Source organism: Protopterus annectens, chromosome 12.part0, assembly GCF_019279795.1.
Source record: "Protopterus annectens isolate FY-2018-M chromosome 12.part0, PAN1.0, whole genome shotgun sequence".
NCBI classification, from domain to species: Eukaryota; Metazoa; Chordata; order Ceratodontiformes; family Protopteridae; genus Protopterus; species Protopterus annectens.
The window spans coordinates 181,957,030-181,983,781 of NC_056746.1; the positions used below are offsets into that span (position 1 = coordinate 181,957,030).

At 40.3% G+C, this 26,752-nt stretch overlaps 1 protein-coding gene across 1 annotated transcript in view; it reads right to left on the minus strand.

The window, feature by feature from the left end:
- The window catches only part of CASKIN1 (CASK interacting protein 1), a 1,590,276-nt gene that overhangs the window by 1,369,900 nt on the left and 193,624 nt on the right, over positions 1-26,752 (minus strand).

The window sequence follows — 26,752 nt, forward strand, 5'->3', positions numbered from 1 at the left end:
GGGCACCACATAGGCAGATGTCTCAGGTTGCTCATGGTAGTGCAACTGGACATCATGCCCCTGGCAGAGGCAACATAGGTGCTACCATCAGATGCATGTTTCAGGCTGTCATGGCAGTGCAGGCACGTACAGAACATTACGGCAGACAGGCCCTCAGGCTGCAGAGGGCTGCTCTCACATCATTAAATGACAATGCCCATGAACTTGCTAGTGCCATCTGTGGAGTAACTGAGTTCATGGATAGACTGTCTGGTGAGATGATGGCCCTCATTGACCATGGTCTGTCCATGCTAGAACGTGTGGTGGGAGGGGTGCAATGTCCACATGGACATACGGCAGCAACACCATCAGCTGGTAGTCAACGTGGACATGGCAGGACACCAAGGGGCTCCCGTAGTGGTAGTAGCACCCCTGGCAGCACAAGGGGTGTGCTGTCCACACCACAGCAGGCCACATGCACATGATGTTAGCCAGTCCCAGTAGGGGCCTGGTACCAGTGGACAAATGTCATCTGCAGGTGAGAGTAGCACATCAAGGGCTGTAGCTGGACATGACCATGGAACACCCGACAGGTGCAGTCCACGTGTCTATGGCCAGAGGTATTGAACTGCCCACCCTGCCAGGTATGATCTGCAGCTGTCCATAAACATCTATGTAGGGCAGCCACATGGCAGAACTGTGTGCATGCATACCCACACCCTCTCAAAAACACACCTACGGCAACCTCATACCTACACACACCATATCACCTCAACCAGCTCCCCGGAGTACACCTCTCACCCACACACATGGTGTCAAATGTATGGGCCACCCTTGGCCTCTGGCAAACACCACACCCTGTGCATATGATGATACCTGTGCCCCATCCCTGTCATCCATATCATCAGTGCAGGAACAGGCTGATATGGTTCTGATGCACACGGTGACTGTACAACAGTATAGCACAGTACTGTAGTGTAACATGTTGTAGGGGGTAGGGTGTGAGGCACATTTGTCAGGTAGTGTAGTCATCAGGCAATGATGCATTACAGCTATTAGGTACACTGCTTGATTGCGGTCTCTATAATGTTATCCAGTTGTGTTGTAGGTGTACATGTGTCAGCAGTAGGATGTTCTGCAGTCATATTCCACAACAGGGTACGTGATTCCATAAGCTTAATATGACACTATAATGACCATCTGATAAACACCATCCTAATATGCACCACTCACACTGTACATACACTGGTCATGGCACAGTGAGGTCCATTGGCTATCTGTGGTATGGAACACATGTGCCTGGCCCTACAGACATGTGAGCAGATAGGGTACCATACATTGGGGCAGCATGTAACATCACATAGTACAGGACAAAGAACAACTGCATCTACAACAGTCTGTGCACTACCCAAGGTACGTATGCACAATACACAGATTATCTTCAAATTCCTAACTCAGGGGTCTGCAACCTGCAGCTCTGGAGCCACATGTGGCTGTAACAACCTGCTGTAGTGGCTCCCTGTACCTCTGAGGATTAATGGACACTGTAATGCACTACACACACACACACACACACACACACACACACACACACACACACACACACACACACACACACACACAGCTCAACCATGGTCAACACAGGAACACAATCATGGATGGATGTTTGGTATTGCTCTGATACAATTAGTTCTGTCATATATAGTATAACAATATTTGAAACCTTATATGCAGTGTTATCTTCATATTAGGGGTCAGTTAGCTGTTGTGGTTCCCAATGGCTTTACTTTGGTGGGAGAGGGGACAGACATGACTCCTGGGATACTGAAGGTTGCAGACTCCTGCCCTATGTACACAGACAACAGTACTGTACACACAACCACAGACTGTCCAAGTCATGTCCTCAGTAAAAGCCAATACTATACACAGCATGTCTAGCAGTCTGTTATCTGACTGGCTTGTTATCAGTTATGCTGTCAATGAATATGGTGTACAGAACATATGCACCCCCTACTGCATGACATATGTACAAAGGTTGACAGGGTTGTGGCTGGAGGCACAAACACAGGGCCAATATTGACATGTCACTGTGATGACATCATGCATTTCTTGTCGTAACAGAGTGTGATACAACATATGTCCTATGGGGGATATGACATCAGTACCTCTCCCAACTGTCACCATCTACAGACTACAATCCTCACACTACCTTCTGCTGTTGAGAGATAGGTGCTCTGTGGGTAACACAAGGAACACAAGGCACCACACACTGCCCAGTCTGCAGATGACCAGACAGATGGGGATTTCTTATAAACATAGCACCCGCATGACAAGTATTAAAACATGTAGGACAGCCATATCCACACACACCCTGTTAAACCAATATTACCCCAACTACAGTATATCAACACTTACAGTCTGTAGTCAGGACAGGCACATCCCTCTCCTGTGTTTTTGGCCTGTTTCCACAGTGTATGTTGTCAGAGGTAAGTCCCCAATCCATCTGTGATGCTGTTTGCCAAACAACAGATCTAGTTCCTGTGCACAGTAAATGAAAAGGCCCAACACCGACATGATGTTCCTAGATATTGGAATGTGTTTCCATGAAATTGGTTATGGGAATGTTACCACAGCTTTTCCACATGAAATTAGCTAGAGGAGGGCTGTAATCTGTGCAGAGGCCATCAGCTGATCATGAGCATCACTGACAATAGACATGTTGCTGCTTAAGAAAAGCAGGTGTAAGTCTCCACATCCACCAGAGAGGGAGTGAGAGAGGCAGACAGAGACAAAGATATATCAGGGTGGGATGGGAGAGTAAAAGGTAAGCATGTTTGTGTCACACACCTACCAGTCCAGGATATTGAACCCCTGACTGACTATGTACTGATATCACATCTGTTATCCCTGCACGGTGGATATTGTGAATTATGCTAGGGGGCACCATATAAGAAAGTTTAAAAACACACTCACCATTGGGTCCAATTGTTACACACTCACAACCACATCCACACAGGACACAAATGACAAACCTCAACACATTATGACACACACACCTTTCACATCTGGGATTAGAACCCCTACCTAACTAGTTATTACACTACACACTATGCCATTATAGAACGCACCACAGAGATTAGTGGAGTATTCTTTCCCCAAAGATTTATTTCACAGTGAGTGACATCAGCAGGACTGGCAAAGTAGGGCGAATGAATTGTAGTGTGTGTGTGACTAGCCAAACATGCATTGCTCTCTACACAGGCATAGGAACAGACACAAAAGAATCCACAACTCCCATGTGTAAGAATAGAACCCCTACCAGAGTTCTATATCACACTACAGCATTATGCTGTTATAGCACACACCACAGAGACTGCTGGAGTACCCCTTCCCCAAAGGTGTACTTAACAGTAATTGACATCAGCAGGATTGCCAGAGTAGGGCATTTTAATTGTATTGAGTGTGACTGACCTAAATTGCCCTAATTAGTCTGTGTGCATTAACCGCTGTTCTGGCCAGAACAAAAATAACCTGCCTTTGCAGGTCATGAACCCAGGACCCTGTACACTATAGTCACAGTAACTAACCACTAAGCCATCACAACAGTACATGGAACTGCGGTTCCACCAAAGTAATCGCACCATAGGCTAATCAAACTGAACATGTGAAAGAATGCATATACAGTTGTCTGTAAAAGACCTCTCCAAGGCCAACTTCATGCTACTCAAAGCAGAAGTGACAATGTTTGTGACACCCCTGGAGACAGGAGCTGACAGTTCAACTTATGAATCCTGGACTAAGGCACTGTATGAGCACAGCCACTTGTGCATGATTCCTGACATCCCACATAGAACCATGATGCTCACCTCCCAAATAATCAAGCCAGTCTGGTGGTCTTCTGTCATTTACAGTGTATACAACAGATGGTAGACACTGTTGAAGAAAAAAGGGTAATCCAAGGATGCAAACAACTCCCTTACCAGCCCCAGTATGACATTGAGATCCCTCATGTAATCCTCCAAAACAGGTTATGTAATTATAATCGACACAGATTCCACAGACAACCACACAGCATTCTCTAGTTATGTCCGAATTCTAACTGACAATGCTCAGAAGTGCTCTGAGCTGCAACAGAATGGCATTACATAGACTGCTCCCATGGAATGTGCCAATATCCTGGCAAATTGATTTAGTGCCACATTCACCCCCTCTCACCCCCAAAAGTGCCTATGTCAATACGAAAGGGGTTCCACTGCCCAGTAATCACAGCCACACAGGCAGAAAACACACTACCCACAGCTAAGAATACAGCATCCATGGGACCAGATGACATCCTGGGCTGTGTACTACATGAACTACAAAATGGAATGGCAACTCACCTAACTGTCATGTGTAATCATAGCCTCGCATCAGGCCTGGTGCCCACTGAGTGGCGTACAGCTGCAGTTATCCCACTCCACAAGGGGGGATACACCTGTGATCCCTGGAACTACCGTCACATCAGTCTGACGAGCCTGATCTGCATGGCCATGGAATACATTATCAGGGATGTTTTGAACGCAGACATTGGCAACCCTCAAACACTGGACCCCACACAGATTGGGCTCATGGAGGGCCAGTCTTGTCTCCTGAAACTGACTGACTGCTTTGACTCCTTCTATATAGCTGTTGAAGAGGGTAAGGCATTCCACAAAGCCTATGTGGACCTCGCCAAGCCCTTCAACACCATCCCCCAGTCTGGAAACATAGATTAACATACTAATCCGGCCATACATCCCTATGCCACTTGATGGTTTGCCACATGGTTTACTGACAGAACTCAAACTGTAGGTATAACTGATATAACAAATCCATCCCCAGACACGTGACAGGTGTAGTACCTCATGGTTCAGTCCTGGGACCACTGTTGTTTGGCATCTACATCTCTGAAGTACAGGCCAACAGTACAGGACTCTGGCTAACAAAGGTAACAGATGACTGCAAAATGGGAGTCATTACGAGCCTGACTGCACTGCATGATATGTGACTGATACCAGCCCGATATCATACAGGTGGGATGGCGTACTTTTAACTTCTTCTGCCCTTGCCATGTAATGTCCTGGTTATGGGATCTGCAACAGTTGGTAGTGTATTGCAGGGCAGACGTGTTTGGCTGTGGGGGGAGAATACCTATTTGTGTATGACGTATGTTGTTTGTGCCTGTCAACCCCATTAATGATGCATGTGGACATATATGTTTCTACTATGTTCCCACTTTATCTACAGATGTATGTCTGTATATACCTATATAGATATAAATATCTGCTTACATATATATGTGATGTGTATATATATATATATATATATATATATATATATATATATATATATATAGATAGATATAGATATATCTACATATATCAATAGGTTGTATCTGTTTAGACATTCATATATTTTCACAGACACATACATCTACATGTTGGAATACATTCTCTGTATTGTTGAATGACTGGGCTGGATATTATGTTTGTGAATGCAGCAGGGCTATGTATATCTGAGATAGCTTAAAGGTAAATCACTTTGGCTATGGTGTGCATGGTCCTGGGTTCGAGCCTAGCAGAGGTTGTTTATTTTGTTGCTAGGCAGAACAAGGGCTGATGGATACAGAGTGAGTAAGGCAGTTTAAAAAAGTTGTGCACGGGTTTGCGTGGGTTTGTGCGAAGGTAAGCACTGCTAAAGTCTGGTTACAGTTTCTTATACTCAGTTAGATGCTGAATTGCTTTACCTGTGTAGGCATTGCTTAGCTCCACGCAAACCCACGCAAACTTGCTTACAACCGCTTTAAAGTGCCTTAATTACTGTGTATCCAACAGGCCGTGTTCTGCCCAGCAACAAAATAAACAGCTCCAGCAAGGCTCAAACCAAGGACCCTGCACATCATAGACAAAGTGATTTCCCACTAAGCCATGACAGATACAAAGAGATTTGATGCTTTCAGAAACATATCATCCAACAGTACAGAGAATGTATACCAATATCTAGATGTATGTGTGTGAACCTATATTAATATCTAAACAGATACAGCATATCTAGATATGCATATATATATATATATATATATATATATATATATATATATATATATTACTTTCTAAAACTATATGCATATATATCAATATATATATATGCACATATATACATGCATATGCCTAAATCGACACATATATGTGTCTACATATACACAAGCATGTTACATATGTGTACACATATATCTATGTAGGTATATATGGACATGGTTTTATATATATATATATATATATATATATATATATATATATATATATATATATATATATATATATATATATATATATATATATATATATATATTAGCAGATATATACATCTATATAGGTATATATGGCCATACATCTGTAGATAGCAATGGCAGATTAACAAATACACATATGTCCACATGCACCATTAATGGGGTTGAGAGGCCTAACACACTATACGTCTTGTATGAATAGGCATCCCCCCACAGCCAAATACATGGTTGGCCTTGATGTCACATGTATAGGTATGGCTTTGCACCCTAGCCTCTTGGCTAATTTACATCTGTTATCCCTGTATGGTTGACATTGTGATATATAGTAGGGCCACCATAAAAGAAATAAGCAAAAACCCCTCCACATTGCCCACAGGTGTCACATACTCCCCACCACTTCTACATAGGATCCAAGTTACAAACACACACACACACACACACACACACACACACACACACACACACACACACACACACACACACGCACACCTGTCATGTCTGGTAGTTGAATCCCCTACCTAACTAGTTTATTACACTACAGCACTATGCAGTTATAGTGCATGCCATGGACATTACTGAAGTATTTCTTCCCCAAAGGTGTATTTCACATTGAATGACATCAGCAGGATTACCAAGAGGGCCATTTCAACTGTACTGTGAGTGACTAGAGTAAAATGCATGGCTCCCTACTCATACAGTGAGACACACACAAAACATCCACAGCCGACATGTGCGGGTATTGAACCCCTGATCAAGGCCTATATCACACTTCAGCATGGAGCAGTTATAGGTCGCACCACAGGGATTACTACAGACCTTGTTCCACAAAGTTGTATTTCACAATGAATGACGTCAGCAGGATTGCCAAAGTAGGGCATTTGAAATGTACTGCGAGTGAGTAGCCTATGATGCATTCCTCCATACACAGACATTGGAACACACACAAAACATCCAGAACTGCCATGAGTAGAGATGGAACCCTACCACAGTTCTAAATCACACTACAGCAGTACACAGTTGCAGGACGCACTACAGAGGATACTGAGCTACAACCTTCCCAGAGGTGTAGTTCAAGGTGGGTGACATCGGCAGCCTTGCCAAACTTGAGTATATTAATTCTAAGGAGTGTGAGTACCCTAAAAAGCATTGTTCTCTACTCAGTCAAAGACAGACGGTGACACACAGATTCATACACACACACAGTTGCCAAGTCTGGGTTTAGAACACCAACCTAACTACTTTATCACACTACAGTAGTACACAGTTACAGGATGCACTATGGAGAGTACTGGGTTATGAATTTCCAAGAGGTGTATTTCTAGGTGAGTGACATCAGCAGCCTTGCCAAAGTTGAGTATATGTATTGTACGGGGTGTGAGTGGGCTAAAAAGCATTGCTCTCTACTCAGTCAGACACACACACACATTCACACACAAGCACACAGTTGCCAGGTCTGGGGTTAGAACACCTAACTAACTACTTTATCACACTACAGAAGTATGCAGCTACAGGATGCGCTACAGAGATTATTGGGCTATGATTTCCCCAGAGGTGTATTTCTAGGTGAGTGACATCAGCAGCCTTGCCAAAGTTGAGTATATGTATTGTATGGGGTGTGAGTGGGCCAAAAAGCATTCGCTCTACTCAGTCAGACACACACACACACACACACACACACACACACACACACACACACACACACACACACACACACACAAGCACACAGTTGCCAGGTCTGGGGTTAGAACACCTACCTAACTATTTTATCACTTTACAGCACTACGCAGTTACAGGACGCCTACAGAGATTACTGGGCTATGATTTCCCCAGAGGTGTATTTCTAGGTGAGTGACATCAGCAGCCTTGCCAAAATTGAGTATATGTATTGTACTGGGTGTAGTGGGCTAAAAAGCATTGCTCTCTACTCAGTCAGACACACACACACACACACACACACACACACACACACACACACACACATACACAAACACACACATGCACACACACACACACACATACACACAAAAGCACACAGTTGCCAGGTCTGGGGTTAGAACACCTACCTAACTACTTTATTGCACTACAGCAGTATGCAGTTACAGGGCACATTACAGAGATTACTTTTTCATAGATTCATAGATTCATAGATTAGTACTAAGCTAACTGCCCTTGCGAGCCATTGTAAGCCTAGGCAATTATCCCTTGTGAGATTCAAACCCTGCACCTTATGTTTGCAAGGCAAACACCTTAACCATTAGGCCACCCTCCCAACTGGGCTATGATTTCCCCAGAGGTGTATTTCTAGGTGAGTGACATCAGCAGCCTTGCCAAAGTTGTGTATATGAACTGTACGGAGTGTGCGTAGCCTAAAAAGCATTTCTCTCTACACAGTCAGAGACCGAGCAACACGCACACAAACACACACTCACACAGTTGCCAAGTCTGGGGTTAGGACTACTACCTAACTAGATTATCAGTACAGCAGTACACAGTTATGGGACGTGCCATGGGGCTGACTGAGCTACAGCTACAGCTCTCCCAAAGGTGTATTTCACATTGGATAACCTCAGGAGACTTGTCATAATACTGCTATGGGGAGGGTGGTGTGTGCATGGCCCGTAACCCATTCATGTAGGGGTTGACATGCTGCATTTCATGTAGGGGTTGACATGCTGCATGCAGGCACACACGGGTTCATATGCCACAGGTATGTGTGTACAGCTACTAGGTGACTATTCCTTGTACAGTCATGTTGCACAGCTGGCACGTGCAACACGCCGTCATGCTGACAGATACTGGTGGCTATTATCCGTATTGAGTGACACCTGCACCTCATGTTTTTGGGGCCCTTTGGCTGTGTGCTGGGTGGGACAGGCCCAGATGGCTCTTTGTCACGGTTACCCTCTTCAACACATCTTTGTCCGTCTACCTTTGGCTTATTATAGTGTGTTGTCCTTACATATATGTCTGTATTCCTATCCACTGTGTGTGCAAGGTAGGAGTGGTGCATACTGACATGTGTCTGCACTAAGAACTGCAACTGCCAGATATGCCTGGTCCACTGGTATTTGCTGACATGGCCTTCATATGTTTAAGTGTGTGAGCATGCACAGTATGGACTTTCAGTATGTTGTTGACTGACATTGCCTTCATTCCACTAAGTGTGTGAGCATGCCCAGTATGGCCATCTATATTGCATGTGTGGATTAAGTCCAGGTAGTTTGTACTGCGGTGCTGACCTTTGTGTTGTACACTGACAGGTAGCATGCTGTGTCTGCAGGATATACATCCGTCATTTGGCATTTACTGTTGCTACATTTCTGCATAGCGGGGGGGACGGGACACCTGACTGTTTCTACATTTTTACATAGGGGTGGGGGGGCACATCTGACTGTTACTATAGGTGTACATAGGATGGTGGGGCACACCTTACACTTTTACACATTTGCTAGGACTGTACAGGTATGTTGGGTACACCATTTCGGTCTGTAGTCTTACCTATCGTGCTGGCTAGAGGCATACCAGTGTACTACAGATCTTAGCTTTAACTACCTACATATTAGTTTCTGACTTCCTAGCCTGCTAAACTTACATGCAACTGGCTGGCCTGCTGTAGTCTGTCTGTGTAGGCCTGGGGTAGGGGTTACTCATGGGGTTCATTCAGAAGCCATAGTACAGCATTTGTATGTGTTTGTCTACACCTATCCTGCTGGCTGTGACTGTTGTTGGGTATGTGCCCCCCCAACTTGCATGTGTGGGTCACTTACCTTGTGGGTGTCCCAATATTGAGGGTGGTGCTGCAGGGCTGCCTATGTCGGATGCACAAAGTACACTCCCTATACATGGTTGAGCACATGTAGTGTCATGTTTGGCATCCCTTTTACTGTATGTGCGAGTTGGAGAGAGGTGTCATTCTCTGGGTGCCTACTGTGTCAGTGCATGTGCTATGTGTTGCCTCTTTGCCAAGGCCAGGGCATATTGGGCATGCCTCCTTCTGCCTACTGGGGCAGGCTCAGGTTGTTCCTCCTCCGAGTCATTCTGCACCTGTGCAGGCCTTGGCACTGGTGGGGGGCTGTGTGGCCCTGCCCCATGCTGTTCCTGCTGCAGCTGTTACCGCAGGATCATATTGTGTAGCATGGCACATACAAGGACAATTTGGGTACATGTAGTTGGTGAGTACTGCAAGGCTCCACTGGATGTGTCCAAGCACTGGAACCCTGACTTGAGCATCCCAAACACACGCTCTGTTATGATTCGTGTTTGTGCATGTGTCTCATTATGGAGTTCTTGTTCGGGTGTGTGTGTGTGTGCATTTCTGATGGATGTCATCAGCCATGGCTCCAGTGCATATCCAGCATCCCTCACTAGGTGACCGTGTGGGATGTCCCCACTGGCAAATGTCTGGTACAGCTGCGTCAGATGCCAGATGTGGGAATCGTGGTAACTTCCAGGGCAGCCAGCACACACATTCATTATTATGCCCTGGGCATCGCACATGGCCTGGCAGTTAATGGAGGGGAAGCCCTTGCGGTTGATGTAGACCCTACCCCACTCACCTGATGATGCTTTAATGCATATGTGCGTGCAGTCTATTGCACCCACTACATCTTAGTATTCTCCTATTTGGTGGAAGAGACGCATATTGCTGGCCAACGCCTTACAGGTGATGGGGAAATATACGTGCTCACCGACATGTGCTGACATGGCATCCAGGAACTGGTGAAGTACCCTGGATGCTGATGCCTGTGAAATCCCCATCATATCCCCAGTTGGCCTTTGGAAGGTACCTGTAGCTAGTATTATTAGACCTACACATACCTTGGTATCCACTGGGATGGGTTCCCCTCTGTTAGTTCTGTGTGTGAGGCGTGGATGGCACAGCTCAACAATTTGCTGTAGGAGGTCCCTGTCCACCTTATAGTGCTCCACTATCTCCAGCTCATGTAGCCCTTGGTAGGTTACCCTGGGTCTGTACACTCTTCTCCGTCTCCTCACTGTGGGTTGCTCAGAAGCATTCACATCCTCACCACCCTCCACCTCTTGCACATGCTGGTTTATAATAGCAAAAGCAGCCCCTAACATTTTTTCTCTTGCTTTCATTTTGTAAAATTTCCCTGTCTGCATAGACCGGTGGTGCAGCATTTTTGGGAAAACCAAGGGGGAAAGCTGTTTGCATAGTTTATAGTGGTGTGCTGGGCTGGGCTGGTCTACTGCCTGTGTAATTGGCTGATTCTGATACATTTCACCTGTCAGCTAAGCTAGTTCTACTTGATTACCTTCCTACCGCTGTTTTCCCTTCCCATTGCCTCTCTTTTTAAGCCTGTGTGCATGCCGCGCAAACGGAGTGCTCATATGTGCACAGAGCTGCTATTTCCTAGTTTAACTTCTTTTTTCTTCCTGTAAAACCTGGTGCGCGACATGCACACCCGCTTACGCTTGTGCTAGCCAGGTTTAGACACATCCCTAGCTTAGCTGTGCTAAGCTAGGAGCAATCCCGGGCCACAGGGCTCCAATCCACTTACAGTATGCCTGACACCCCCCCCCCAATGATGTCACCTATATCCTAGTCTTGCACCCAGCTATTTATACTCTTACACTCTTGAGACCTGCCTCACACCCTGGGAAAATCTGGGATTCACTAACCTTTCCCTCATTTGCATCGGATTGCCTGCTAATGCATAGTTACATGTCCCACACTGAGCCTACCCCCTTAGTAACCATTACTCACTGTCCAGGTTGTCTTTTGCCTGCCATTGACTTGCATAGTAGAATAGTGATTTTAGTTAGACTGCTTATTTTAGGTTTATTTTATTATTTTCCCCCCGATCCCGTTTGCACTCCACTGCCCTATGCTTAAAACAGGAGAGATCGGCGAAAACAAATAAAAGTTGTATATATTTTTTTTAAACAGTTTGCAATGCCAATGGCCTTCTACTTGGCCATTGGCATGCTATGCTTCCTTAATGATATGCAGCCTTTATTTGGAGCTGTCATAGCTCCGTTTTGTAGATTGCAGAAATGTACTTGGTTACTTACCGAGTACATTTCTGCACACTGCACTCGTCCTGCATGGAGAGCTGCCAGCTTCCTGGATGATTACCCTCATTTGCATGGTTTTCACCTGCAAATGAGGGTAATTTGAATACAGAAGCTCGGTCAGTGCAGGATTAGTATAAGAGCTCACGTGCACGTCCTGGGAGCTCGTTCCAGGATCGCACATCGGCCATATTGCCAAAAATAGCTCTTAAAACTAATCCTGCATGCTATAAAGGGCTTCATAAATCTGGGGGTATGAGTGTGAGACAGATTGATTAAGCTATTATTTTACACTCACTAAACATCGCTTTTGCTGTTTAGCCTGTATAAAAAGTAATAAATAATTGAAACAGAAAAAAGTTTGTGTGTGTGTGTGTGTGTGTGTGTGTGTGTGTGTGTGTGTGTGTGCCTTTGTGAGTGAATGCATGCATAAAATCAGAAGAGACTGTGTGTGTGTGTGTGTGTGTGTGTGTGTGTGTGTGTGTGTGTGTGTGTGTGTGTGTGTCTGTGCGTGTGTGTGCGTGTGTGTGCGTGTGTGTGCGTGTCTGTGCGTGTGCGTGTGTGTGCGTGTGTGCGTGTGTGTGTGTGTGTGTGTGTGTGTGTGTGTGTGTGTGTGTGTGTGAGCAAGAGCAATCGAGTGATCCCTGGCAGCAGCATTTAAGAGGTTAGCATACCTCTCAACCTTTTAGCTCAAGATAACTGGATAAAGCCTAACATAAATGGGGGACAATGGCTCAAAATAAGAGCATATTTTTAAATGTTGCTGTTGCAAACTTGTGTTAGTATGCATTTTCTGAAGCAGAAGAGCACATGTGTGTGTGTGTGACAGAGATTAAGTGAGTGAGCTTGACCACTGGCAACAGCAGTAGTAAAGAAATGTGCATACCTCTAGACCTTTCAATATCAGCTGAAGAAATCTGCATAAAGCCTAAATTAAAGGGGGAACAAAGGCTCAAAAATAGGAACAGATTTTAATTATTAGTCTTATAAAATTACAAACTTGCTTAAATAAAAGGATTCATGTTAGCATGAATATTCTGAAGGAAATAAAAGGCTGAAACTCACGTGTGCCATTATTTAGTAATTTCAAACTCCAATGACTGGCAACAAACCAAACATTTTAGGAGTAAGGGACCAAAAAATAAAGTAAATACCTGGATATTTTTTTAAAGTGTTATATTTTTGATGCAAAATGATTCCTCCAACTCCATTAACATACACCACAGCAACTTGAAACATTAGGCGGAGGAACTATTTTACATCAAAAATATATAAAAAATAATACAGTAATAAAAAAAAAATAAGTAAGCAAAACACAACGATTTTACAGACAGCCCATTCTCTAAGCGCAATAATGCCCTCTACTATGTGTTATTGTGTAAATAACGCCCTTCCAGGGGTGTAAAGGCCCTCCACTACACCCCTGGGAGGACGTTATTTCCACAATAACACACTTCCTGTTGGGCATCACTGCTTGTTTAGTTACTATGAGTAACACGGATGATGCATTCCCAAATACGCAGATACATGCATGTCTCACATCCAGCATCTTAATAACATGAAATTATAGAAGGCCCTATTATTTATACAAGAAATGCATCCTGAGTAATTATTTTTTTATGCCTCAAGAAACGAAGTATATTCCAAAATGCATCAAGTTTCTTTTTGTTGAAGTCTTTTGGCTTTGGCGGCTGTTACTCTAGACATAATGTGATATTTCACAGCACAGTCAGAGAAGTATTATGCATTTAACTTATTCCAACAACCAAACATGTAATTCACATGCGGTTTGCCCAGTATATTGTCTTTGGAGAAATGCAAGAACATGACAAGCTACAAATCACTGGAAAAGAAGTACAGTCAATGCAATAGAACAAGCTACTTTTCATTAATCAGCCAGATGTCACCTTGTAATATGAACCAGTAGGCAGAATACTACCCAAAAACTAAACATGCTTTTAAGAGCCACCTATAAAGATTGTTTAATTATTTCAGAAAGAAGAAACAGCAGCCATGCTTTTAGTATTCTCCTGAGACCTTTGATCTACCCTGTAAAACCTGTCTTAATAAAGGGTTTGGCAACAAAACTGGCCAATGTATGTGTAAGACTTTTGCCATTCGGTTTATAAAATAAACAATATTTTCATAATGAAGTTGAATGATAGCTACCTTTCTGTAACAACTGTTGGTGAGATAACCTGTCAGATCACCATTTCGTGCCAGAAGAAGCAGAAATTGGCTCAAATAAAAATGAAATGTCAAGCTACTTGTGTTAACAACATATCAGCAGGTCTTGCATCAGATCCATCTCTGGGAAGAGTACTGATTTATTTGCATTTGAGTGACTGCGTGATTACATTGGATAATGACATTTTCTTTTTCAATGATAAGCAGAAATAAGTCGTACAAAACATATGTCAAAGAATAATTCCTCAGATGTGAAACAATACACTTCAATTACATTACAAAGGAAGCCATGCATAATATTTCCGAAGTGAACTCACACATTTCAAAGAAAATGACAACAATAATAACTGACAGAAATATCAATAAAAAAAAAATCATAAATACTTGGTACAACAATAAAACAATACATCTAGCACCAACAAAAGCACTCAACACAGCAGGCACCAATCATCCCCTGGATGCATAATATCATTCTTCAAAGTTAGGAATAACTGTTCCATAAAGTAAAGAGGGTTAAGTTACAATAATGGTTTTAGCCGTACTTGTATTACAAGCAAAGCCTGTAGAGCAGCTCACATTCACTACTGAAAACAGATAATGAGGAGAATTATTTTTGAAAAGGTATAGTTGATAAGGACAGATGTCAAGCTACAAAAACTGGCTACTAATCTAGAGATCACCAGCACTGATTTTTCAAACTGCTTTAGGTTCAAAACTTAACACACTTCCTATCTCAACAGAGTCTTGTACATTATGGGATAAAATGAAAAACTGAGAAAACTATAAATCCAATCATGCCTTGACATAGCGGATTAGTTTTGAGACTAGCTAGGGTATGCAAAACCATGGATACAAATCACATCACAGTCAAATCTTGTATACAAATAATTATATAAAAAGAAAATGATAAAAGAACAATAAAGTAAACATCATATATTTAAATGCTGATGTATGGGAAATATATTTATGTATACATACATATATATATATATATATATATATATATATATATATATATATATATACACACACACACACACACACACACACACACACACACATACACACACATACATATAAAATAATTTATTTATTTTTATTTTTTTATTTATTTATTTTACATTTGTTTACTGGGAGAGTCTGATTGGGCATAAAACCCTTTTCAGAAGCCCAGGGAGAAAAGCTCCATTGTTAGTAAACTATTTTATCAGTAGAAAAAAAATTGTATAATACAATAAAGAAAAAAAATAATAACAGACATTCATAACGGTAAAAAGATTAGAACAGAATAAATTGGTCAAGTGGGAGACAAGACCAATAAATGTGTATAACAATGCTTCTAGAAGACAGTTCTTACAGTAGTAACAGGTAGTGACACTGGATACAATAAGATTGCAATTACGATATTTAGTCTTATATACAGGTAGCATAGCAAACTAAAAAAATAAGTTATGATTATTAAAAAGTAAGGGGAAATGAATTGCTCAAGAAATTAAATAAGCATGAAAACACATCATAATGCTCTCAGACAGCATCTGGAACTAAGAACATCTTGCACAAGTGCTGAACATTTTAAAAGCAGTGCAGAAAAGAAAATGTACCTAAAGGAATGGCATGTAACTACCAGATCTGAACCAGACTAATAGGGTTACTGTTGTCAGTTCTTTCAGAATAATACCTAATAGTTTAAGTAAAATGCTATTGCTCAGTTCTCCCTAGGAATACAGCACACAGCTTTAATAAATATGTCATATTTTCTTCAAAAAAAAATCTATATCAGATTTAACTAAAGAAATGAAAGTAACCTTGGATAAAATCTGTAGCAAACTATAGCCTGTTTCAAAGAAAATCTAAGGACGGGAGTCATGAAAAGCTTTAGTGGGCATAACATAACAAACTAAATGACAGGGATCCAGAATCAACCTTATCACATGAGTTAGTAAACTATGCTATACATACATTACAGAAATACCTTATTATTTCCTGCAGCAGCATATTGGCAAGCACTATATATGGAATGAATGATAATTATATGGAATGTATGACAATACCCAATTGTTTACAACTGCAATAGTTAAAAGTAGGGGTACGTGTTGAAAGGACCTTAATAAATGTGAAACTGCAAGTGCAAATGATGGAATATATATATATATATATATATATATATATATATATATATATATATATATATATATATAGGTTCCCTTTAGAATCTCGAAAAACTGAAATACCAAATTTCAGTTTTCCGAGATTCTAATCCCGAATGCTTGGAATCACGATACACCAGAAGCACGAAATTTGAAATCCCGAAGTTCAGAGTTTCTGGTGTTGTAGTGTATGAATGGATGTAAGTGCAGGTAAGTTTGTATGAGTGTGTAGATTATGTGCTGTAGTGTATGTTAATGTGTGTTTTGGTTGTGATGTGTATATGCAAGGGGCTGTGAAATGTGTGGGTGTGAGTTGGCTTTGTGTGTGTGATTGTGCGGTCTCGGAGTTAGAATATATAAGTAGGGGGGTGTGGGGGTCACAGCCCCCCACATAGGGGGTGCAGGGGGGGGACGAAGCCTCCCCTGCTTGTTTCTAGTGTAAGCTAGTTGTGTTTGTGTGTGGGGGGCAGTTGTGTGTATGTGAGTGTGTAAGTGGCAGGATTTTGAATTTTGCGGTTATGGGCATTTGGGATTGTGGTATTTCGACTTTATGATCTCGATATTCTGAAATTCAGTATTTCAGAATTTCGAGATTATAAAGTGAACCCGTATATATATATATATATATATATATCTATATATATATATATATATATATAATACATATACATACACACACACACACACACACACACACACACACACACACACACACACACACACACACACACACACACGCACAAACATGTATATTAACTCCATACTAACTCCATGCTTGCAGTACCTTGGAGTATTTGCCCCTTCTCCAAGTACAGAGATCTTATAATTTGGACATAAGTAGCAGGGGTGTGTGGAGGTGCAGGAGGTAGGCCCATTGCTAAAATGCTTATTTATTACATGTAACAGCAAGTTTCACAATTCACTGTACAGTCTGAATTGCAAGTTATCTAACAACGTATCATAACTCCAACACTTGCATGTCTCAGACCTATGGTTGAGGTCCTAAGAACATGAAAGATCAAGCCTCAGTATTGCCATCTTTATATAATAAACAATAGCTTTAGATCACCTAAATAAACAAATAAATAAATAAAAATGAAACAATAACTTCCTGCACCCATAATCCAAAGAACAGTATAAAGTAGTAATTAGATTTTTAGGGCAACTTTTAATTGGCAGCTGAAACTTCTTGTACACTGTTTGCTAGTCAGGTAGATCTCATTTAGTAGACTGATATGGGATTGCTGAGTGTAATATAATCAAAACATATTAAATGAAATCACAGCAATTACAAAACACAATACTGCGCAATGTTTTTTTAAAATATCTTAAATCTGAAAGGTGTCTATCCCGAGTGTCTTTGGGACTTAGTCTACACATTTTACCCCTTGCATGGTCTTACTTATATCATCTGATGGTAAGACCCTCTTCTCACATCTTCAACTAACCCTGAAAGATAAGTACAGTGATCCCAAAAGAGAAGATCACAACTAGTTACTGACTAAAATGTCACAAACAGATGCATGTACATTATCAGATAAACTCTGTCATAACATTTCATTTAGTAGCCACCCCTTGGAAGATTGGGTTACTCACAGAACTGCATGGCTCTCTACTGTACCTCTTGAATTTCACACATCTGACCTGACAAGATTAAACTTTTAATTGCATCTTATGTTCTCCTGATACTGCTGCTTGTTTAGGCATTAAGGCATCCATGTGGTGTTTGCTTGAATGCACAACTGATGAAAAGACAAACTAGTCATAGTGGGGGATATTTCTCATTGCCAAAGTTATCTATATCCCTTTTTAAGTGCAGCCTAGATAACTGGATGGGAAACAGAAAATATACCCCTGGGATCCCTCCTGTGTCCCTGCTGGATAGGGGCATTGGGTGCTGACTTGTCGGAACATAGGCTAAATTCTTGGCTAGGCTTGTAAGGGCCTCAGGGCAATAGCCTAGTAACGTCCTATGATCCTATATCCCTTTAGAGATTATTATGTAAGGGAGGGCATGTATGGGGGCTATGGGAGGATATTAGTTGGTCCTGCCTTCCCTTTGTAGACATGTGATCCAACATCCCCACTGACGATTCTAGTGCAGACAGTGTGCTCACAAGTACATGTGCTTCACTTCTCTCCCCCCACAGAGGTGAGCAGGGTTAAGCATCATCATTCTTGTCCTTCACAATGGCAGCTCCAATGTCTTCCTGAGCACCTAGTCAGAATTGGGTCACCTGAGTCATAGTCATAACTTTATCCCTCTAAGCCAACACAGCAGGCATCATGGACATTGATAAACTTCCTGCTGTGTTAATTGAGGTCGGTGAAGGTGGTACAGTCAAGTACCTTACCAATCTATGCAATAAGATACTGCACACATGATACTGGTCAGAAATCTGGCACCACTCTGTCTTTATAGTGACCTTGAAAAAAGTAGCAGCATCAGACTAGAAAGATCAACAGGCAAAATCCCTGATCAGCCATGGTGGTATGTTACTTTTATAAGTCAGTCTTAACTGATTTTTATCGTTTCAGAAAGGGAGCTTCCAGAAGAGCAGATGGGTTTCAGGAAAGGAGATGGTACAAGAGATCAAGCGTTCAACTTGTGCATGATTATGGAAAAGCTGCAACAGCACAATCAAATCCTGTATATATATCATTCAGTGACTATAAAAAATCTTTTCACTCTTTGAACTAGTTTAAGCTCTGAAATATGCTAGATCAAATAGGTATGTACAATAACACCACTTGAGGTCAAAAGAAACCCTTATATAAATCAATGTGTATCTATCAGTGCAGAGAATGTTCTGTCAGAAACATTCCAAAGACGGAATCTCAGCAAGGTTCTTTGGCCTGTTCTTTAGTCTGCACAATGATGTAGGGATAGCCAAAAAACACAAATGTAGACTTCGCACTTAAGGTCAGCTTCACAGCAAAAACAGACGATCCGGACCACCAGGCTGATAAAAAAATAGTAGTTTAATAAAATGCAGTAGGTAATAAAATGCAGTAGGTTAGCGCTTTCAGGTTTAAGAAAACCTTCTTCAGACAACATACAAAAGTTATGAACAACTTTTAAAATACATAACAGCCAATCAAAGATTCATTAAAAAGCCCTCCTCTTTTTTTTAAAAAAGGCTTGAGAGGAATGACACCATTCAGGCCAGGTCTGAATTATGTCATTCCTATCAAGCTGTTGAAAATGATGTGGGGATGAGAAACTACAGATGAGCTCCATTTAAGCAATAACCGACAACGTGGTGTGGTATATTGAAGATTTACCCACAGTTAGCATGGTTTAATCACGAGGGAGAAGCCCGAGTGATTAAATAAAGCCAACCGTGGGTAAATTTCAATATATCACAACCATGGAGTTGGTTATTGCTATTATACAATGACATTATTTAAGAAAAAAATGCTTACTTTTCTTAAATAATGTCTTTGTATAACGGCAGATTACTGTTCTTCCGCCGGTGGTATACTGCTTCCTTATGTTGATGTACTGCGCATGCATATGGGACTTGCGTTCCTACACATACCCAGTAGATCAATGCTTTGAAATGGAAGCAATGGAGAAAAGAAAGTCTCCGTTGCTCTGTTTCATTTTTTTTTTTTTTTTTTTTTTATTAAAAAAAGGTTTTGGACACTTTATACCAACGGAAAAAAGTCCGGGTGACAGGACCTTTTTCCATTGGTATATTGTGGGATTTACAACGGGTGCGCTGGCCAATCAGCATGCACATTTTGGAATATTAATGGGGGATCATTGTATAATTATTAATAAACCGTTGAAACACTAACACTCTGAATTAGGATGATGATGATATTGTCATTGCAACATGACCAGAAGAATTATAGCAGCTACTGTATAAGGTGGATAAAGTGTCAGGAGAATATTCGCTTGAAACAAGAGAATGAAATCTATGATGGTTTCTTGATAACAGGAAGCCTTTGACACATGGAACATATCTCATGCAAGTCAGCATGTTTTCAAGTTTCTTGGTGTTAACATCAATCAAGATAATGACTGGGGTAAGCAAATTCAGGTAAGGCTAGCTCTGGCTATGTCAGTGATTAGACTGTCCAGATAAGAAAGGATTATGGTATGATCAAGGCCATAAAACTTAGAATCTTAAAAATGCTAGTCTGACCTACCACTCTTTATGTATGTGATAGCTGGATCTTTAAAGAAAGGATGACATTAAAAAGATTGAAACTTTTGGGATACAGGGCTACTGAAACATTTTCCAAATAGGACAGACAGAATGGCTCTAACGGGAAGAAATAGTCAATCAACACAACAAATGGTAAAAGTTACTGTACAATGAAATTTCAAGTACTTTAACCACATCACCAGGGAGGGGAAGCTACCAGTCCTCATTTTACAAAGTAAGATGATCAAAAGAGTGGCAAAGATGGAGGTGAATGGATATTATAAGGCAGTGGCTAGGCCAGTGACTGGCACATTGTACTACAAAAGTTTGTAATAGGTAACACTGGCAAGATGTTATGACAAATCTGCAATAATACCAACCCTTGGTCATGAGGACGGAACAAGCCAAGCCAAAATGCCATCACTGAACACGGTTACAAAAGGTGATGAGAGTTTATTTACATGCAAAGTGCTCACTATGCTCACTATTACATTGCAAATACCTAATGAAAAATAAAATGTAACAGAAAACTTAAAAAGCATGAGCAGTACATATAGATTTTCTCTGAGACAATTAAAATGAGGACAGATGCAATATCTGAAGCATGTTTAATAGTTATAGCAGAAGCACATATGCATAGAGTAGTCAATTTGAAGGAGCTTTTTTATTTAAAGATTTATGCTGTCTGTTTCAATAGTTTAAATGTTGATACTTTTTATATATTCATCTCTACAAAAATGTTTTAAATGTTGTTTCTTTGCTTTTATTCTTCTGCACAAAAATTATTCAGATTATTAGTACTGCCTAAACAATACAATACATTGTGAAACAGCTGGTGGGCTAGTAACATTTTTTGTTCACATACATACAAAATGGTTATAGGCTCTAATTTTTCCACTGGTTCACCTTTACTAATGTTACATTTTTCTCTTTTAGATAAATAATGGAGACTAATGATGCTACTATTTGCTAATTTAGCTGAGTGTGAGGAATAGGCTTGTCCAGTAGGCTGGTTTTGCAGTGTGAGAATATATGATACCTAGTGTCTTTTCTAGCATTTGTTCTCTTAAATACCTCTCTTAGTTCATATATTTTATAATATGAATGCACAAATGTGGTGCCAAAGACTAATCATTATTCTTTACAGCAATCCCTGTGCAGAAGCAGAACCATTACAAATACAACTATATGTGCAATCTGGAATTCATGGAATGATACAGGGTATAGTATATATATATATATATATATATATATATATATATATATATATATATGTGTGTGTGTGTGTGTGTGTGAGAGTGTATGTGTCTTAAGACAAAAGCTCTATTACAACAAATTAAACAAAGCTAACAGTTTCATTACAGGAAACAAAATTATAAACATACATCACTTTCTTTAAATAAATTGTAATGATGGGGAATTACCAGCAGTATTAACTCTGCAAAAAGAGGACTAATAACTTTGAGCCACAAATTACTAGGGTGAGTACAGTGAAGGAAAGACTCTGATGTTAGATGAACTTTATCTTTACTCAAAACAAAGCAAAACTGAGAAGTTCACAATACATACTTTTTATGGTTTGAATAACCACGTTTTTTGCTCTTATGAGACTGATGACTACAACCCAATGTCCAGATCTGATCAAACTGGACTTTAATACATTCATTGATCCATGTCTGAATAGATACCCTGAGGGTAAAAATAAAATTCCCACAGTTTCTTCCTCCATTAGCTCTTTGATCCTGTAGACAGTGTGAGGACAAAATACCTACATATGAAGAATTATACATGCACACTCCAAAGTCAGCTATTGCAAGAGGTTAGCCTGACATTCCTGTTTTTAGGATTATTAATGCCCATATACCAACATGCTCTATGTAAGATGACACAAGTGTAGATCTGGTAGGTAATAATCAATTTAAGACCACACACACAAACTAAAGGGTAGAAATTTGACCCTCTGCTGTTAAAAGACAATACTATAGACGACAAAATTAGGAAATAACTTGCAGAACATTAGAGAGATTTTAAAGAATAGCAAAAAGCTTTTTTCCAAATTAGGATAACTTTAAGTACAGACTTAGGGAGGTTCCACTTACGGCCAAAGTCAAATCTAAATAGAAGCTTCTATCTAAAGCATACTCCATACAAAGAGATAGCAGAATCTGAGAATCAATGTAACCCGGGGAATATGGAGACCAGCTACTACTTACATGCCTACAATTTTGCAAACAACAAATGCAGAATTTAGACTATTCAGAAACACATGGCAGCTGAGAATAAAAGAAAAATCCTCTTGGCGACAGAGTTTTATAACAAAAAATTTTAATGAAGAGATGTCAGAACAGAATTTCTGATATTATTACTATTATGACAGCCATAAAAGATCAAGCAAGAGATGTAATTAGGGACTCAAAAGGAATGAATGATAGTATGAGACAGAATACCCAAAATCCTTTGGTATGCAGATTATTCTTCTAAGTAATAGAGTGGACAATTACCAATAGAAAGTGAAATTAACCAGTGGGACTCAGCAGAGACGGTATCAGTTAGAAACATCAACCATAGACATGTGAAAAGCATGAAAGGAATTTCGATGAAATGGTATCTCACTGGACTTCCTGGGAAAGGAATTGGTAATCCTTTTTCTTTTAAAAGAACCAGGAACAGAAGTACACTTTCTCCAAAATACTGCAGTAGTAAAATTTTACTGTCTCCTAAACTAGGTAAAGATAACTTGCTACCTAGTAATCATAGACCACTCTCTTTAATGCAATCAGAGTTAAAAAGATATGCTAAAATACCAGCTAATTAGCTTGAGAGTATTGTATCTCATTTGGTGTCACAGTCTCAGCAATGACTTGACAATGATAAGTATGGGGGAAAATATTTAATGCAATTTTTATGAAACCTTCAGGAAATAGTCTGATTAAAAAATACCAGCTGTTACAATCTTACTATATTACTATATAGTCTACAACAAAACAAAATCAACCTTTATGCTACATGTGGAGATACCTAGCAAAATAATCTTAACTCTCCATACACATTCACACACACACACACACACACACACACACACACACACACACACACACACACACACACACACATACATACACACACACACACACACACATACATATATATTACATACACACACACACACACACACACACACACACACACATATATATATATATATATATATATATATATATATATATATATGTGTGTGTATATATCTCATTGCAAATTGGAACTGAACATTCTTATTTAACAATACAATTAGCTGAACTATTTGGAAAAAATGTAGCAGGAAATAAATGAAAAATCCAGTTTTCCTTTGCTAAGTAAAGTACGTGTTACTAAAATGATAATCCTTATTAAAGCATTGTTTTTAATCAGACCTCCCCTACAGTGATTTTATTCAAAACCTGCTAAATAACAGCAGTCATGTATTTCAGACTTTTATGCGATAAGAAAGTCCCACAAACAAACAAAAAGCAAAAACAAACAGATGTTCCCAAATTTACCAGGAACTCAGGCTTCATCAATGGGATGGTAAGACATAAAGAACAAATTAAGAAGTAGGCTTGTACGGTCTACATGGCACTCAAAGGAATATTGTTGGATTTATACAGGACGTTATCCTGAGGTGTACACAAAATGTGGGACCTGGGAAGGCTTTAAAGATGGAGAGATGGAGGCCGAGTAGAACACAGAAAATACTTCCTTTGTTTGATAGTGTTATACATTAATGTAATTAGAGGTGGAGATTCAGAGTACAAAAGAAGCAAGCTTCATCAAGTAAAATCTTACAAAAATGAAACATCAGCAGGCTAGATCCAAGGTGTTTTGGTAACACAGAAGCAAATCAAAAGAGCAGAATTATTAATTAAAGAAACTAGAAACAGAGAAATGAATAAAGACTCTGGAGGATCATACATGGAGGAGGAGATAGGAGGTGGCATGATTTAAATTTAATAAACAAGACAAGATTGTCTATAAGAAATAAAAAAAATCAGGTTTGTAGCTGGTTGAAGGATGGACATGAAAAAGGCATCATGCACCTCTGCAGATATTACAATGGGCTTCAGTTTTAAGGCCAATTAAAAAGGTTTCCTTGTATTTGGTGGAATTGGGTTCCAAACAGCTGATCCATTAAAAAGGCTTTATGAATTCCTATTATACTGAATGTTATACAATACGACTTGCTACAGGAGATATTGTATATGTCATTTAAAATTTACAGCGGTATTTAGAATACCATAGATTTATTTATTTATTTATTTAGAATACCACAGACCACATAATACTTGTTAGTGGTTGTGAATTTACAAACGTTCCAGGCTAGTGACAGTCTGAAGTTTCTCACTATGAAGGAAGATGGTATCATTTCAAGATAACAATATAAATCAGAGTTTGTATGTATACTACATTTCTAATTTATTCACCAAAATGCTTGACTACCATGCCTCATGCAGGTTTCTATAACAGCAGTATATATTAATTGGATTTATTAAAAACTACTTGCTGCTTCAACTGTGCCATTTATTGTATGCAAGCCCTCTTGGTTTCTAGAGCATTACCTCCTTGGTTAAAAGTATATATTTATTAACTTCTGATTAATCAAAATCAACTTGAAAGGATGCAAGAGATTATAGCTTCATGTATGGTATTGTAAATGTCCAGGCCAAGACTGTTTTCCAAGCTTCCGTGCTTGATGTCATCAAACCTTAAAGTGTTATTCCTCCCAGACAAAACTAACTAAATATAAAACACAACAAGTCTTGAGTATGCATTAGATTTTAAGTGCAGTGGGATTCATACACCTGCTACTTTTGAGCCACACAACAGTGCTGTCTAAGATAAATTGAATGCCACATATAGATGGGTGAGGATTCAATACCCACATAAGATTCACACTGCAAGGCACTAGAAAGGTTAAGTAGGTCAGTGGAGCTGAACAATACCACCTTAATCATTACTGGAACCCACACATCCACAGATGCATTTTTCCAACTGTTACACACTATTTGGCTTTAAACTACCTCTCATAATTTCACTAAGACAATCTCAGCTGCAAAATTTTGCAATCCTCCTTTGCATTGCAACTTGTGTGTAATCCAGCTCATGCTGGCATTTCTGTTCCTCTGCCATTTTGTCACCAGCACTGTAACCAGTGGATACAAGCAATTCCTAGACCACCAGAGGCAGACTGGTGCAGTTAACAACAATTGTTTGTGTCTCTCAGGTGGAGCCACTCAAGTCCTGAGAGCAGATTTGTTCTGCCCCTGCAAGTCTGCATGTGATTGCCTGCTGCCTTCAATATTTTTAGTTAAGTTATACAGGATATCAGTCTGTACTGAGAAAAGGACCAATGCAAAGCAGAATATTGGTTACTTAAAGGAAAGCACACAGTCAACAAATACGAAGAAGCCTCTGCAAATTAACCCCCACATAAAAAAGTAGAATGAGAGCTAGCAAAGCCAGCCAAGTAAGAGAAAGAGCTAAATATAATGAGAGTAAGTGCAAGGGGAAGCAGAGCAGCCTGCTCAATATCCCCCGACCTTTAACCCAAAGCCAGTGCCTTGAGACCCTCAAAATTCCAGCAATAGATTTTGTCTTGTGGTGTAACAGCAGGGAACATCTGTCTTTTCAAATCAGCCACATTATACTGAAAACTTCAAAATCCATGTCCAAACCTCTGGTGACAAGGAACAGTGAATCTCTAAACAATGACATGAAGCTCAAGAGTGTTGGAGATGGTAAGTACATTACACAGCATTTCAAAGAGGGCTAACCCTAAGACAAAGAAAAAGGTGCTTCTCACTTTCAAGGGCTTGGCCAGGAACTCAGACATTTTGAGGGAGGATGACAGGGTGGGGTTTACTGGCATTAACTGGCAAAATGGCCTGGGAGGTTATCCACAAAAA